The sequence below is a fragment of the Lissotriton helveticus genome, chromosome 1_2 (assembly GCF_964261635.1).
Source record: "Lissotriton helveticus chromosome 1_2, aLisHel1.1, whole genome shotgun sequence".
Lineage (NCBI taxonomy): Eukaryota > Metazoa > Chordata > Amphibia > Caudata > Salamandridae > Lissotriton > Lissotriton helveticus.
In genome coordinates, this window is record NC_136058.1 from 1,783,508 (window position 1) to 1,797,512 (window position 14,005).

Genomic DNA, 14,005 nt, shown 5'->3' on the forward strand with positions numbered 1-14,005 from the left:
GGTTCTGCATGACAATTAGTGAAGCAGGGAGGCGAGATGGGCATGCCTCTACACAGTCGACGGGTCTGGGTGCTAAATTAATTTAGATTCAGTTTGTAATATATTGTTGCATTAACCTTTTTTTTTTTTTTAAATAACATTTTGGAGTACGGGCGCACGTTTCACTAGGGAAACTGTTTTATTATTGTGTACTTCCTGGGAACTTCTTAAAGTTCTGGGCTCTTTCCCACTCCCCCCTGTAATAATTCCTCATTAACTCGAGTCCGTCCAACCCTTTATCTTTTAAAAACAAACTGTTTATCTCTCAGATCTTTCAGCCTCTGCCCTTGCCTGCAAGCCTGTTCTGTGTCTAGTACCAGCTTCGGACGAACACCTAGTGATTCTTGGCAAATAAATCATTCTACTAATGCCTTAAAAAATAATGTAACTGGTGCTCATGTAAAAGCGCTTTGATACGTTTGGGTTTGCAGTACGTAAAACTGCTAACAAAAGATAGGAGTGGGGCAAAACATGAAACATGAAAGAGCAAAACCGGGCGATGGAGAGAGCTCACAAGAGAGAGAAGGAAGAAGCAGAGGGGCAAGAAGAGAAACTATATTGATATATATTGAGAAAAAAAATGTGTCAGACAAAAAATATGATTCAGAAAAGGGGGTGGTGATGAACAGAGTGCCTGAATTAAGCAGACCACTCTTACCCAGTCCAAAGATCAGGGCTTGATCCATCACCGTTTTTTAGCTCACTGCACCATCCCAGCTCAGAACTTGGCTATATGCAAATGAGTCTGTTCCTGTCCCAGTGCATGATGGGAACAGGACAAACCAAACTACCAAGCCAATTCTTGTACTGGGAAGGAAACAAGCTTCCGGGGACCGGTTTCTGTCATTTCAGGCGTCGTCGGCCCGGCTTGCTTGAATCCTGATGGTGCAATGAGCAAGGGACTCACATCTGAGTATACCCTTCCACACTTATGGTGGACAAAATGATCCAGAAAAGGGGGTGGTGATGAACAGAGTGCCTGAATTAAGCAGACCACTCTTACCCAGTCCAAAGATCAGGGCTTGATCCATCACCGTTTTTTAGCTCACTGCACCATCCCAGCTCAGAACTTGGCTATATGCAAATTAGTCTGTTCCTGTCCCAGTGCATGATGGGAACAGGGCTTGGTAGTTTGGTCTGCCCTGTTCCCATTATGCACTGGGCCAGGGACAGACTAATTTGCATATAGCCAGGTTCTGAACTGGGATGGTGCAGTGAGCTAAAAAACGGTGATGGATCAAGCCCTGATCTGTTGACTGGGTAGGAGTGTTCTGATTAACTCAGATACTCTGTCCATCACCACCCCCTTTTTGAAATATTTTGGTCACCACAAGTGTGGAAGGGTATGCTCAGACATGAGTCCCTTGCTCACTGCACCATCAGGATTCAAGCAAGCCGGGCCGAAGACGGCTGTAATGCCAGAAACCGGTCCCCGGAAGCTTGTTTCCTTTCCAGTGAAGAATTGGCTTGGTAGTTTGGTCTGCCCTGTTCCCATTATGCACTGGGCCAGGGACAGACTAATTTGCATATAGCCAGGTTCTGAACTGGGATGGTGCAGTGAGCTAAAAAACGGTGATGGATCAAGCCCTGATCTGTTGACTGGGTAGGAGTGTTCTGATTAACTCAGATACTCTGTCCATCACCACCCCCTTTTTGAAATATTTTGGCCACCACAAGTGTGGAAGGGTATGCTCAGACATGAGTCCCTTGCTCACTGCACCATCAGGATTCAAGCAAGCCGGGCCGAAGACGGCTGTAATGCCAGAAACCGGTCCCCGGAAGCTTGTTTCCTTTCCAGTGAAGAATTGGCTTGGTAGTTTGGTCTGCCCTGTTCCCATTATGCACTGGGCCAGGGACAGACTAATTTGCATATAGCCAGGTTCTGAACTGGGATGGTGCAGTGAGCTAAAAAACGGTGATGGATCAAGCCCTGATCTGTTGACTGGGTAGGAGTGTTCTGATTAACTCAGATTATCTGTCCATCACCACCCCCTTTTTGAGACAAAAAATATGACCAGTGTGCCCATTTTTTTCATGTGTTACTTGAAAAAAAAATTGTGTAACACAATTACAGATTAAATATATTCAAGAACGTCACTTCAAAGATTTCCATGTCTCCCCCCTCGGGTGTTTCCTGCAGACGCCAGATCTCCGGTTCTTGTACCGCAGAGGGGGGCTCGATGCCCCCCAACCCCTAGGCTCATCTAATTGATGGAGCCTCACAGGTGAGGGGTTCTCTCCTGGGGTGGGCGAGGCTGCACTGAAACCAAAGCACTTCAATAGGGCGAGTGCCAATGAGCCGACGTAGGAGCTTTATGATTGAAGGAGTTTAAACCATCCAGGCACGTCTTTAAAACTTTGGCTACACCTCCTCTTGGAAGATTTGAATGTGAATCGAGGCACGCGGAGCGCGAGGAGCAGAGCTGGTGGTGAGTCTCAGGGGGGCACTGGAGTAATTATCGGGGATAACACAATCCTTTCTTTGATCATACCAAAGAAGTCCTGAACACAAGGTAGGGCGCCTTGAGCTCCGAGGAGCAGGAGAGGAGCTAGACGGGAGCATCAAGCAGGGTCTAGGGCTGTGCTCGGAAGGATGTTAATTAGGAGAAGGTGCCGCGAGACCGAGTGCCTGCACTGACCTCTCCGCCCTACCCTTAACAGTGCCTCCCTCCCAGTGCCCACCTCTAAGCACTTGTACTTGGTCCCTTGAGATGCGTAGACGGGCCCGGAAGGTGGGCCTGGGAGGAGCTGTCAGCCTAGAGCCCCCCAGACACGGCAGAGTCTCTTTAAAACTGAGTGCAAAAGTCTATAAAATAAAAAACCAAGCACGGCCGCGAAAGCCAAGATAACGATCAGGGAGGAATGCAGCTGGCAATGCACGCCGCTGCTCGCTCCTGAGACCCCTAGTTTTGAGGGAATGCGGGACATGCACCCATCACTGGCCATTTGCGTGCTTTCAATTATACCAATATATTCACCAATTATACCCAAAGGCCAGTGGGATGTGTGGGAGGAGGCAGACCCACACGGAGAAGTCTCTTGGAAGTCTGAAGTGATTCCAAGAGCCCTCTCCTAGAGCAGCACATGCGCTGCGCTAGGCGAGACCTAAAAAACATAGGGCCATGTAGGATTTGCAAATAATTTTGTGAATCCTACATATTCCCTAATTTACCTCCCCAGTCATTTTTATGGCCCTATAGGCCCATAGGAATAAATGGGAAGACATTCTGAATTTGCGATTCTCAATTAGAGAATCGCAAATTGAGAATGCAATTTCAAGGGTGCCAGGCTGTCAAAAGGACACCCTGTTCCACCCCTGAAATGTGCATGTGTGCACATTTGGCACACATACATGCCCTAAGGGCATGTATGTGCGCCACATGGCACTTTGAAAAATGGAAAAAAGTGAATTTTTCAAAGAAATCGCAAATTACCACCAACTTGAAGTTGTTGGTAATTTGTGATTCCTTAAGGCCAAATTGCACTTTTTCTGTGCTTCTTACATTGCATTTAAGCAAAAGCAATTTCCGATTCCTTAAATACAATTGCAAAATAAGGAATCACAAATTTTGTGATTCCTTATTTTGCAAGGCAGTTTTGCTTTCATACATACCACTGAGCCAAATTGCGATTGCAAATGCTGAAATTCGCAGAATTTCAGCGTTTGCGATCGCAATTTGGAATGATACATATGGCCCATAGTGCCTACTGTGTGACTAATGGAGGAGACCGTGTCACCCCGTTAGGAAACGATCCAGTCGGATGGGCCGCAGAAGGAGACAGGGCGGTAACCAAAAATCCTTACTTTCAATCGGAGGCCAGCATTTAACATAAACTATGACGCTAGCCAATAAGAAAGATGGGCGGGGCTTCAAGTCCACTTCTTAAATCTCCTCTACCACAATATGTCTCGCAGAGCAAGGAACGCATGTGCACTCCAGGGCTAGGTCTGCGAGACCTAAGAAGGGTAAAGAAGGTGCAGGAGGGACACCCCAAGTTACAGACAGTTTGTTGCGCTCAGCAGTGCTCATGTCGCAGCCCATGAGTGACGGTAACTCTGATTCTAAATAATTGTAGGTAGGGCCTTTTAGGGGAGACGCAAGAGAGAAGAAGACATGAGTGAGTGTGAAGTGACAGAGGGCACAACACAGAAAGGTAACTGAAAGGATGAGTTCGTGGGATGCATTATTTAGTTAGGAGATCACACCCAGAATGTCATGCTACAATAAAGTTTAGAATGACCTTAGAACTATGCCAAGCTGGTCCCAGTTGGACCAGTGGCTGCAGGCTGCACATGGAGGCGGGATCCTCGGGTGCTCACCTCCACATGATACTGTTTGGGGCAGAATCAAACAACAGTTACTAATACACGTCATTATTCTGGTAAGGCAAAACCTATTTATTTCAAATTTAAGTGGTGGGTTGTAAAGTCGGCATACTCAATTTGCAACTGGAGATTAATTCAATTATTACAATGAATTACATTTTCCTTCATGTTTGCCATTTCTATGCCATTAGAAGGTGTTAATTAAAGGCACTGATTCTGTTTCGGTGAATACTTGTCATAAATTCTTAGTGAGAACGCTTCAGTTTTGCCTTAGCAGGTCCCATACATAAAATAAAACTCTAGGACTTCAAAGTCAAGAAAAAGTAAACAAGACTGCAAAATATCCTGACCACGAGTTTAAAATACGGAAGTGAGCTATTGCTTCAGTATATTTATTTTTTTATTTTTACGTTTGTTTTTTCTTGTTGGAAAGGAGCGTTCATTATTCGCACGAGGCCATCAAATGAGCTTCCTGTCCAGGATGCCTGCAGACACTTACAGGCAGGTCAGTTGAGTGGTAGTATGTTTCCTGCAATTAACCATAAAAGAGCTTCATTGAAAGTGTGTATATTAGCTATTTAACAAACGATCGCAAGTATTTCCTTCTGTGTGAGAAAGTCATGTGGTTGGACCCTCATACTTGTTTCGAGGGGCCAGACAGTCACATGTCACGGCCCCAAAGCTCTTACATTTTAAGGCCCTGATAGAATAATATTCACACAGTTGTTTGGAAAATATCAGCGACAACCCTTCGCCTAAAAATATTGGGGATACAAGTATTACAATTGTATACTTTTGTTTTCAAAGTAAAACATATTAACAATAAAAATATATATAGATGACCATAATATTGTCAGAAAATGGGTAAGTATACTGAATTTTAACTATTATGAAAAAGTTAACTTTAAAACATACCAACAGTAAAAATAATATTTTTAAATAGCTTGATAAGGTGCATACAATCTAACAAAAGTATACGTTTCGAACATAAAATAAAAATATATACCTTAAAATAATTGTGAAAAACATTAAACATAAATTAAGACGAAATAGTCTTTGTGGGCTAACTGGCAGGATGACCTTGAAGCACAACAAGGACACAGATGTACAGGTGAGCACAGCAGACCCCAGAATCAAGTTTTGTCAAGCAGTTCACCACCGTCATGAGATGTGGCAGCAACAAGGCTTTCATTGATTTTGAATGTGGGATGGTCAATCACCAAAGAGCACATTTCCTGCCCTCCTTGCCTTAATGATAGACTTGTCTTAGCAGACAAACTTCCTGAGAACCTCCAAGCCACACTGATAAACTCTCAGGGGTACTGCAGATCCAGATATGTGAAAGATATTCTTCCTAGCAGTTCAACACAATCATGCAATGTCACAAGAACATCATTCTGCTGATTTTGAATGTTTGCTGACCAGAGAGAAAGATCACATTTCTTGTCCCTCTTCACCTTGAGTAGTCCAAGTGAACCAAGTTACCCGGAGGTCCCGGAAGACCACTGGCACATACAGGCACAATGCGAGGAAAGCAAAGCTGACCGAGCACAGGCAAAATGATTAGTTTCACCCAAGCAGTTGAGCACAATCCTGTAATGGTGCTGAAACAACACTGTGGCGGTTTTGAATGTGGATGGCCTCTCACAGATGGCCCCTTTTTTGCAAGATAAAGTTGTTAATACATATTAAACATGCTTGGGCAAAGCTAGTACACTTACCAGTGCTTATTTTGCTCAGATGGACTGCTAAGTGTGCTCATTTGCACGTTTGCTAACTCATAATGTTTTTTAACCAGGCATAGGACAATCTTGTACAAGATGGCCACCACCCACATTCATGCTCGGTGGCTATTTTGGAATGGTTTTGTTTTAATCTAGATAGTCAGAAGATGCGATTAGGTTTTCACAGTGGTTGTGACGTAACTTAATGAGCATTGACTAAGCCTAAAGCACGAGCAACAATGAGCAGTGGTACACAAAAACAGGTAGCGGTGGGGCCAAGTCCTGTGGGGAATGGCCCAGAGACAGCAAGGATGGGGCAGGGAGAACAGGAGGGAGGTCCCTGCAGGTCTATCATACGAGCCAATGCAAAAATATAATAGCAAACCATTGTGACCTGCTACGAAATGATGAAACAGCAGGGCGTTAAGGCCAGCCAACCCAACTAATAATGGCTGATAGTTGTTGATAGTTGTTGTAACTTGAGACAATAGGTCTTTGACAGACAGCTACTGCTGTCTCGAGGCGAGGTCTAAAAACATATATGGGAAACAGTCATTGGCAGACAGGCCTGTACGGAAAAGAAGAGACCTAATGACAGTACGGTGCCCCTGAAAGTCTGGAAACTGTTGGGGTTTCTATTGGTAAGCCCATCTATGTCACAGAAACTAATCTTTTTTCCTTCCATTTTAACAAGTAAACAAAGCCTTTTTTGTACAAAGATGGCCACGCGACCTTTTCTTGTGCCAAACTATCATAGGCAACACCTAAAGACATAAAAAGTATCTTATTCAAACTATTTGACAATTTGCCTGTGGTGTTTTTTGAGGCTGCTGAGTTAGTACGAGTGCATTGACAGCACAATACAACGGCAATATAAAATAGAGGATTTAAAAGGATGTATCATCACTATGGAAAGCACTGCAAATAACATATATATATATATATATATATGATTTGGTGATTTAATATATAATATAAAGTATTTTACTAAATAATAATTGTTGATTTATACAAACAATAATTGTGGTTTGCGAATTTTACAAATACCGTATTTTACACTAGACTCCGACAGATAGGAGCAGTATGTCTTTTATTTTCATAACACTGTGACATCATGTGACTGGGCGGGCCGATAGGGTGTGCACTGCATTATAAAAGTAAAAAATACAAACTGGCTCACTTGCATGTGAACAAGGGCTTTTCAAGCCCGAAACGCGTAGTGCCCTCCTGCCTACCGACAACCTTGCAATAAAGAACCTGTGAAGCGCATCTGGTGGTCCGTCTCCTCTGTTACCTCGCCGACCGGACTTCGGTCTGACCCGGAAGTGGTGTTGTTTGGAGTTTTTGCATGATTACGGAAGCTGGCTTGCTTTCGTTCCGGACCCCCGTTCCTGATTGTGGCGCCACTATCAAGCCATCGTTTTTCAAAAGTTTTCCTGGAAGGAATTAATTGTGGCGGCCCCCTTACGCGACCTGTAAGCAGATATCCTCAAACAGTTGTGCAACCCGGGCATTCATCGGCGGATTCGGAAGGCTCTGCCGGAAGAGTGACAGTGGTACACGCAGTGAGTTTAAATCTTGGGTAGAGCGAAGGTGGAAAGGTTTCCCTACTTCGGGGAATAGCGCATAACAAAAACGCCACTTGAACCAATAAGATACTAAGTGGTGTAATTAGCAACACACACAAGTCGGGATAAGCGGAGGTGATGTCTGCGGAGGAGTTCCGTGCGAGGGAGGAGGAGGCGGAGTTTCTGTTTAATCAAGTCATGACGCCAAGCAACAGTACTAGTGCACCAGCAGCAAGTGCAGAGTCACAAGAAAAATCTGACGTAAAGACACTATTTAAAGCATTGGAAAAACAAAAACGTCTTGAAATAACGAAGTGGTGGGAACATTATTCTCTTTCCAAGTATGCTGAAGTTAAAAGGGTGCCACGAGGGCTAAGATTCATGTTAGCCCCAAGCTTTGAAAATCCCAACCCACTAATGCTAAAAGAATGGGGTCAAAGCAATCTTGCAGCTTCTATGAATGCAGTTCTCATTCTTATCAAATATGCTGCCATTGACAGAGATGCTATTTTGAAAATCATTGCTCAGCTGGAGGAAGAAATAAATGCATTGGGTGAAGTGGAAGGGGTCAAAAAATTGAAAGAAGGAATGGATGATCGCCTAAAAAAGCATGCTGAGAAAATAAAGGCGAGGAAAATTAGCAAATTTGCCCGAGACGCTGCAGATTATGCGAATGGCCAAATATTCACCTTCGCACGGAAATATAACGTAACAAAGAGACAACAATTCAGAGGCGCGTTAAAATCCACACCCAATGCACAACCCTCAGCGGTTGAAAATGAAGCCTGTGACGAAGTCTCAGCTGGTGCTAGCACCGACACAATGTCAAGCTACAGTGGGTCAAGCGGTTCCAGCACGGATCTGAATGCCATCAATCAAACTGTTCCCGTTTTGGATATCGATGAGGAATTGGGTTTTTTAGTGTCAGAAAGACTACGCACACTTCGACCACGCGAAAGGGCGGCAATAGATTCCGCCGCAACCAAAAACGTCGGGAAAGGCAGAGAAGACGCAAACAAAGGAGCAAAGAAACAGAAAAACAACCAACAGTGGAGGAGAAAGAAACAATAATGGATAAATCGATCATCAACTTATCCGATGTGGTCCTCTCTAAAGCGGAGCAACAACTTCTTGCTTTAGGCTTAAACTACTGTCCTGCCCAAAACTTTAAGTATGCCTCTACTAGAGTGGATGTTTATTGTTACATCCGCAAATTAAAGCTACGCAAATTCTTCGCCTTGCAACGCCTTAAAGTCACCGCCGGCACCAACAGTTCTGCTAATTTGGATAATACTGACATAGAACAGTCTTTGTTAGTTTCAGATGCGTCAGTGCTTTTAGCTGTCCATGATCTAGCGGATGAAGACAATACTGGGACAATCATTGAAAGTGGAGCGGTTAGCACACAAAGCCGACTTGAAAGAATTAATATATCTAAATCGGGAACGGGCATAACCCCTTTTAAGAGAAAATCTGAATTTGTACCTATCATGACTCGTGATGCAGTTGATGTGTTTCAGGATTGTGTCATTACAGAAATGAAAAAACTGCACAAAACAAGTAACATCAACAATAAAAAAAGAAGAAACAAATATGATGTGAAACAGGCGCAATACTTTTCACTAATGAAGAAATTAAAGAACAATCCAGACATCGTAATTAAAACGGCCGATAAGGGTGGAAACATCGTTATTTGGCCAAAAGCAGCGTACATTCTGGAAGCCCAAAGACAACTATCGGATGTAGCTTGTTATAAAAAATCAACAAACAAGGAATATACCAAGGCCAATGAAAACTTAAGCAAACTCCTACAAAAACATCGTAGAGAAGGCCTAATCTCGGAGGAGGAATATAAATTTATGCTTAATGAACATCCTACTTTGCCAGTTCTTTATCTAATTCCGAAAATACATAAAGGACAATCACCGGTGCCAGGTAGGCCAATTATCTCCGCGATAAACAGCTGTGGAGAAAAGGTAGGCCAGTATGTGGACTTTTTCCTAAAAAAATGGGTAACCAGTTTACCGAGTTTTGTACGTGATACTGGAGATTTTTGGGCCAAAATAGAGGATCTAGAATGGCAAAGTGATATGCTGCTTATTACTTTGGATGTCGAACAACTATACACCAGTATTTCACACACTGATGGAATGAATGCAGTTTGCCATTTTCTGGGCCATCGGCCGATTGACTTTTATGAACATAACAAAGTGATACTGGGCCTGATTGAATGGTGTTTATATAGCAACTATTTTTTATTTGGCAAAGAAATTTGGAAGCAACTGAGGGGCGTGGCAATGGGGGCCTGCTTCTCCCCCAGCTATGCGTGCTTGCACGTTGGCTGGTGGGAGGAGCGGGTCCTCAACGTCACGCATCAAGTGTGGATGCGAGAAAAAGTTGTCCGATACCTTCGCTATATTGATGATATTTTCATGGTTTGGCAAGGTGATGAAACAGAAGCCTGTGCTTTTATTGATGCGATCAATGACAATCCTTACAATCTTAAATTCACGTCTAAAATAAGTACTAAACAAGCTGAATTTTTGGATATCACTGTTTATATTGATGATCATGACAGGGTTCAGACAACACTCCATCGTAAAAGTACTGCGGGTAACACTACTCTTCATGCCTCTAGTTTACATCCTAGGCACAGGATCCAAAGTATTCCGTATGGTGAAATTCTCAGGTTGAAAAGAATATGCAGTGTGGCTACTGACTTTGAGACTTGTGTTAATGACCTGCGTAGCCGCATGAAAGCCCGTGGGTATACAGAAAAAATGTTTAATCTAGCGCTAGTAAAATCCCAGGGCAGAACACGTGCTAGTCTTTTAAGTCTAACTTCTGAGAACACTGAATTGCCTGATGAGACATCAGATATGGTTTGCCCCAGATTTATCACTGACTACAGTAGCCAACAAAATAAGATAAGGCAAATAATCAATCACCACTGGCCCACTGTACTAACTGACAATGTACTAGGCAGTATGCTTCCTGACAAACCTCTGGTCACCTTTCGTCGAGCATTTAGTATGGGTGCTGTGCTCGACCAGAGTAGTCCTGAGCTCAAACTCAAACCTAATTGGCTAATCAAGGAGGGATTCCGGAAATGCTCTACTTGTAGAGCATGTAATTTCGGAATTAATAAGACACACTATAAAACCCCCTTCAATGATATTGAGATCCCAATTAAAGGTCAGCATACGTGCAAAACGGAATATGCAGTATATGTACTGACATGTACCTGTGGCCTCAATTATGTAGGCAGCACTAAACAACCGGTACATGTCAGAATCTTACAGCACATTCGGGCTATTTTGCATTCTGATCCTGCATATCCGGTGGCACGCCATTTTTTGAGCTCACACAACAAAGATATCAATTGCCTAACATATTATGTGGTGGCCGCAGTCCCCAAACCAAGGCGAGGGGGCAATCGTGAGCTCAAACTTCGTCAACTAGAATCACGTATGATTCTCGAATATGACTGCAAATGGCCGAATGGTCTTAACATCACAGAGGACCTTCGCCATTTTTTGTGATATGCTATGCTGTTTTGAACACTGAGTCTCTAGTGATCTTATTTAATCTAGGAGTTAATCCCTCTAGGTAGTCAGGTTCCCTGTTATCTAGTAGGTCAAATATATGATCCTAGGTGAACAGAGGTAGCTTTTGTCCAGACAGGTAGTTGCGTGGTCAGTCAAGTTCCTTGTTGGCCACTTGGCCATTAATAGACCTAGCTCCTCACCTTCTCCTATTTTGTAAATATACATTGATTGTTATTTAAAATCCAGAAAACACTTTTTATCTAATTTTTATATAACATTTTAGCACTTTTTTACACTGGGTGTTTTTAGCTATAAGGAATTTTACATATTGTAGTTTTATATCAGTATCAAATGTTTGTACAGTTTATTTAAAGAGATATGTAGAAGGACAGTGTCCTATCTCTAACTGTTAAAATTGCATTCATGCATTGAATATACAGGGTACTTTGCAATATGTTGGTTTAGCACTTTATTCCCCCTTTTCCCCTTATTCCCTCATGCACTTTAAACATACTCCACTTGACGCAGGCTTGGAACCAGTCTAATTTGTATATATTTGCACTTATGGATCAGCCTAGGATCCCAGTCACTTCTGTGTGTGTAATTGTACGGTTTATGTAACGGATTTATCCAGGAATTAGGTTTAAAGTATTTTACTAAATAATAATTGTTGATTTATACAAACAATAATTGTGGTTTGCGAATTTTACAAATACCGTATTTTACACTAGACTCCGACAGATAGGAGCAGTATGTCTTTTATTTTCATAACACTGTGACATCATGTGACTGGGCGGTCCGATAGGGTGTGCACTGCATTATAAAAGTAAAAAATACAAACTGGCTCACTTGCATGTGAACAAGGGCTTTTCAAGCCCGAAACGCGTAGTGCCCTCCTGCCTACCGACAACCTTGCAATAAAGAACCTGTGAAGCGCATCTGGTGGTCCGTCTCCTCTGTTACCTCGCCGACCGGACTTCGGTCTGACCCGGAAGTGGTGTTGTTTGGAGTTTTTGCATATATATATATATATATATATATATATATATATATATATATATATATATATATATATATATATATATATATATATATATATTATATATATATATTCACTGAAAAAAACATAGGTTTCAGGCCTTATATAGTTAGGAATTAGCATTTTAAAAAACCTTTGAAATTCACTGAAAAAACCATAGGTTTAAGGAGTTATATAGTTAGGAATTAGCTTTTACAAAACCTTTCAAATTCTCTCAAAAAACTATAAGTTTTAGTGGTGTTATAGTTAGCTGGACATTTTACTCATACAAAACCATTGAAATTGCTCCTATATAGTTAGTTGCACTAAGTATATATCGCGCACCCGCAATCCACTGCTGATGATGTCACATATTAGATCATTCATGACATGGTCAGTGACATCACGGATGACATCTCAAATGACATCACTGATGACATCACTGATGACATAATCCAGTGAATGTGGTTTGCTTCGTTATTTAAATATGCATTATATATATAGCAATTTGCATTGAAGAATGAGTGGATATATAAATAAATATTTGGATGGAGGATTTAGTAGCAGTGTAATTGACTGTTTACTTGACCAATTTATAATGTCTCACTAAATATAGTGAATAGTGACTAAACTGTGTGAATATCTGTATCACTTTGTCAGTTGTTGTGTAAACTGATTCTACAGTTGGTTACTAGCTATGTGAAAGTCTATATTAGTTATTGATTAGTTAACTGAGTATTTGTATGGGAGTGTGAAAGTGTGTGTGGTTCGGTGGGGGGTGTGTGACTGTCCAAAGATGTGTGAATAGTTGATTCAGTAGATATATGAAGTTAAAACTACATGTTCTAACAGTTTGGGTGAGGGAATCTCTTTATGGGTGTGGTGATAAGCAAATATATTTCTCAAAGGTACAGGTCCAACAAACTAGAAAAATAAAAGGCAGTGTATGTGTCAGTTGTTGTATATAAATAAGTATACATAAGACACAATGATTGTGTGAGTGACTGTATGGATAACTGTATACTTGTAATAATGATTTTATAATTCACTAAGTATGACTTACTATCTAAATGAATAGAAGAAGTGGTGTTTGTATAAGTGTTTTGCTAAGTAAATATGTAAGTATGATCCATTGTTTGCATAAGTGAGTAGGATGACTTCATATGTGAATAGGATGCGTGCTGTTTAATGTCGATATAGATGTATAAGTATTTTTGATACTGTTCTATTGTTCATTGACAGCATGTATGAGTGAATCCATAGGTAAGGGATTAGATGTGTGTATACATGTATGAATCACTGAGTGGATTTTTAGATACTTGTATTGCTGTGACAATGGATTTAAATATGATACTCTGTATTTTACAAAGAGTGATGAAAAATTGTAATAGTGTATGAAAAGGTGTATGTGATTGTCACGTGGATGATGTCATCAGTGATGTCATCAGTGATGTCATTTGAGATGTCATCAGTGATGTCACTGACCATGTCATGAATGATCTAATATGTGACATCATCAGCAGTGGATTGCGGGTGCGCGATATATACTTAGTACAACTAACTATATAGGAGCAATTTCAATGGTTTTGTATGAGTAAAATGTCCAGCTAACTATAACACCACTAAAACTTATAGTTTTTTGAGTGAATTTCAAAGGTTTTGTAAAAGCTAATTCCTAACTATATAACTCCTGAAACCTATGGTTTTTTCAGTGAATTTCAAAGGTTTTTTTAAAAGCTAATTCCTAACTATATAAGGCCTGAAACCTATGGTTTTGTCAG